At 35.8% G+C, this 4,349-nt stretch overlaps 1 non-coding gene across 1 annotated transcript; it reads right to left on the bottom strand.

The window, feature by feature from the left end:
• Positions 1–3,931: 3,931 nt before the first annotated feature.
• On the bottom strand, positions 3,932–4,038 carry LOC113594957 (U6 spliceosomal RNA). Its single transcript, XR_003415438.1, has one exon. It is a non-coding gene; the product is annotated as a U6 spliceosomal RNA (small nuclear RNA).
• Between the last annotated feature and the right edge of the window lie 311 nt (positions 4,039–4,349).

Consider the following 4,349-nt stretch of genomic DNA (forward strand, 5'->3'; position numbering starts at 1 on the left):
GGTGCTTCCCATGAGCAATTTCTGTATTAAAAAAAATGGAATTTAAAGGGAGGTGTGGGTGTGGAAGAAGCTGAGTCTTCAAATAGCTTTCTGAAATACCATCTGAAACAGGAAGGGCTTTGAGGAAAGGACTGTGGGAATGTGTTTAAACAACAATGGAAAGTGGATGCGCTCTATTTCTGGTTTTTAGAACACTTAGCATTTAAAAAACCTTTTTGTTTGTTTTGGCTAATTGTGTATGTACCACTGTCATCTGCTTTGCTGGTAGTGATTTTTTTTTTTTTTTTAGGTAGAATTCCTTGTTGTCTAAGAAAGCTCTCTCTTATACTGACTACATATAATGTATTTTAAAAATCCAAATTTTTATCATGGCAATTTTCTAGTTCAGTAATATATCCTTTTCCTGATTATTAAATCGTGTGCACAGATAAGGATTTTAGAAAACTCAGAGAGTGATTTTTTAAAAAAAGCACCAATAATCCCTAATGTTCCAGACAGTATAAATATTATTAGCATTTTTTTATATCCATCCATTTTTTAGTACATATGCTAGCTTTCTACCAAATTTGGAAGTTATCTTTATGATTTCCTGACTTAAAATATGCTAGGGTACATACTAAAAATTTATTTTGGGGACCAAGAGTTAGGATTCCAGAGAAATTACAGGTCATGATTTGCTTTTAATGGGAATGATTTTTGTAGTGCCTTCTCATATGGGTGGCAAAAGACTTTATTCTTATTGGATGACTCTTTTTGGGAGCTGGCTTTCAAAGCAGTTGAGAGTTAGGCACAGCTAGAGGGCATGTGACTCCGGTCAGGGGAAATGTACCCACATCTCAACTCAGTACTAAAACAGAGTAGAGAGAACAATGATTTCAGGTCACGTGTCACAAAGGCAGTTAATTTTTATGTAACTAATTCTTGACAAATGTATATAGCACACATCAGGGGAATAGCTTTTAGAATTTCCTCATTTGGTGGCACCTCGCTGGCTCAGTCTGTATGCTATTCTTGATCTTAAGGTCATGAGTTTGAGCCCACATTGGGGGTAGAGATTACTTAAAATAAGAAAATAAAATGGTTGATGTGGCAAAGATCATGTGTATTTCACCCCAATTAAAAAAAATTTAGGGGCACCTGGATGGCTCAGTCGGTTAAGTGTCTGACTTTGACTCAGGTCATGATCTCATGGTTTGTGAGCTCAAGCCCCGCATCAGGCTCTGTGCTGATAGCTTGGACCTGGAGACTGCTTCAGATTCTGTGTGTGTATCTCTTTCTCTGCCCCTCCACCCTCTGTGTGTTAACTTTAAAAAATTTTTTTTCAATTAAAAAAAATTCATTTGATGAGGGCTCATGATTCTCTTAAATTAAGAAATGAAGGCTATTCTATGGGTGAGGTATACATTGTAGGTATATTTTCCACAACAACTGGATTATTCTGTTCATACATCATGCAGAATATTTTCCAACTATTAATATATTATTTAAGTTTTTCTGCTTATGATTACATAGTTAAAACTTCTGACTAACCTACAAAATGCATTTTGTAAAGTGAACCAGTATAAACCTAAATAAACTTAACACTGGATCTGCTGATACTCAAGAAACTACATCCATATCCTTCATTCTTTTTCAAAGGAAGTATTAGTACTTAGGATGTTTATATGAAATTCTACTCATAACATATAATATATAAATGGTAAACCTGGAGTTAATGTAGTCCAAATTTCTCATGAGGAAATTCTGAGTCTGGTATTTTTATCTTTAGGTCACAGTACTGGTTAGTTTCAAAAACAGAGTCAGAATAAAATTGATTTGATTTTCTTTTTCTTTTACTTTTTTTTTATTACTCTTTGTTTTTTAGTTTATTTATTTTGAGAGAGAGAGTGACAGAGCATGCAAATGGGGGAGAGGTAGAGAGAGGGAGAGAGAGAATCCCAAGCAGGCTCTGCACTGTCAGAGCAGAGCTCAATGTGGGGCTTGAACCCACGAACCGTGAGATCATGACCTGAGCCTAAATTAAGAGTCAGATGCTTAACCAACCGACTAAGTCACCCAGACATCCCTGACTTGATTTTCTATCAAGATTTTTTATATTGTGCCCATGCTTAACAGCCAACAGGTCTATTTCATTTTTATGGTAGATTGATAGTGTTTATGGATAGATATAAATGAATACAGAAAAAAATATATATGTAATTGTATCCTTTTTAGTATTTTTGAGTTTTTAAAAAATAAACATATATACTGAAAAGGATACATCAATAATTTTCACAAAATGACCTATCCATGTACCTAGAGTGCAGATCAAGAAACTATTACCAGTTCTCAGAAGCCTCTCTTGTGCTCAGGAATCTTCTCCTCTACCTGTTCCCATAAGAATTCTCCTTACTCTATCACTATAGATTAGTTTTTTATTCTTATTGAATTTTATATAAATGGAACTTATAGATATCCTCTTTTGAGTTTGGCATTTTGCTCTGTCTTATAGATGTGGATTCATTCATGTTGTTACTTGTAGTTTGTCTGATTCTTGTAAATTCTGTAGTGTAGAATATGCTATTGTGATAATATTCTACAGCTTTTTTTTATCCATTCTGCAGTTGATAGGCATTTGAGTGGTTTCAATATATAAGCTATTAAAAATAGTACTCTGATTAATCTGTTTCAAAAATAAAAATAGACATACATTGTGAATATTCTAAGTGACAATTTCGCAAATCATAGTGAGTGGCATTCATTTCACAGCCTTTATTTTGAAAATTCTCCTTTATCTCTCTATTGCCTATTATGGATAAGGATTTTCTATATTTTAAGAAAGATTCAGAGGTAAAAACTGTGGCCCCCCACTTTTAGGATGCTTAAGCTTTACAGAAATGTACACATCATGTATACATTTTACAAGTTTGGAGAAGGGTAAGGATTTTGTGATCAGATCTTCACTTCTGCATTAATGGTTTTTACCTACTAAATTTCAAATTCAGTACTTTTTTTTTTTTTGGCCACTATATTGTACATGGTGCCGGTGTATTAGTTTGTAATGTAAAATCATTTTCTACCATAGCTCAATAAAAGCTTGAAAGCCCTAGCTTTCATGGTAGTAGCAGGAATGTTTTTACTTTAGTTTTTAAAATTTTTTAAAAATGTATATTTATTTTTGAGAGAGAGACACACACAGAGTGTAAGCAGGGAAGGGGCAGAGAGAGAGGGAGACACAGAATCCAAAGCAGGCTCCAGGCTCCGAGCTGTCAGCACAGAGCCCGACGCGGGGGTTGAACTCATGAACTGTGAAATCATGACCTGAGCTGAAGTTGGACACCCAACCGACTGAGCCACCCAGGCATCCCAGGAATTTTTTTTACTTTAATAAATGTTACCAATTCCCCACTGACAAACTAGGGAGGTGAGCAATTATATATTTTAGTTTAGTTTTTAGTTTTTATTTAAATTCTAGTCAGTTTACATATAGTGTAATACTAGTTTCAGGTATAAAATTTAGTGATTCTGGGGCACCTGAGTGGCTCAGTTGGTGGGGCTTCCAACTTCTGCCAGGTCATGATCTCACAGCTCGTGGGTTTGAGCCCCGCATCGGGCTCTGTGCTGACAGCTCAGAGCCTGGAGCCTGCTTTGGATTCTGTGTCTCCCTGTCTCTCTGTCCCTCCCTCACTCATGCTCTCTCTCTCTCAAAAATAAATAAGACATTTATTAAAAAAAATTAAAATTTAGTGATTCAATGCTTACAACACCTGGTGTTCATCACAAGTACACTTCTTAATCCCCATCACCTATTTAACCCATCCCCGCCCCCCCCCACCTCCCCTCTGATAACTATCAGTTTGTTCTTTATAGTTAAGGGTCTGTTTCTTGATCTGCCATTCTCATTTCTTCTTGTTTGTTTGGTTTCTTAAATTCCACATATGAGTGAGATCGTAAAAATATGAAATGCTTCACAAATTTGTGTGTCATCCTTGTGCAAGGGCCATGCTAATCTTCTCTGTATTGTTCCAATTTTAGCATATGTGCTGCCAAAGTGAGCACAGGAGGTCAACAGTTAAATATAAAACACTTTTCAGAGTACTTTAAGATTCTGTATTGTTCAGTCCTTGGGTAATGTCACTGTGCCTAAAAACCAATATACGTTCAAAAGAAATGCATGTCGGCTATGTAACTGCATATATATGCCAAAAAGGACAATTTTGAAAGAAACACTGTTTCATTACTGTTAGGTATTAACAAAGATTCTCTCCTTGAGCAAACCGTAGCCAGCTTCTCTGAGCCCTTTATCTCAAGTAGGCTCAACTTTTGGACTGTGTATTCATCCTTGCATTGCCCAGTTTCACCAAGAATCC

This window comes from Acinonyx jubatus, chromosome A1 (genome assembly GCF_027475565.1).
Source record: "Acinonyx jubatus isolate Ajub_Pintada_27869175 chromosome A1, VMU_Ajub_asm_v1.0, whole genome shotgun sequence".
NCBI classification, from domain to species: domain Eukaryota; kingdom Metazoa; phylum Chordata; class Mammalia; order Carnivora; family Felidae; genus Acinonyx; species Acinonyx jubatus.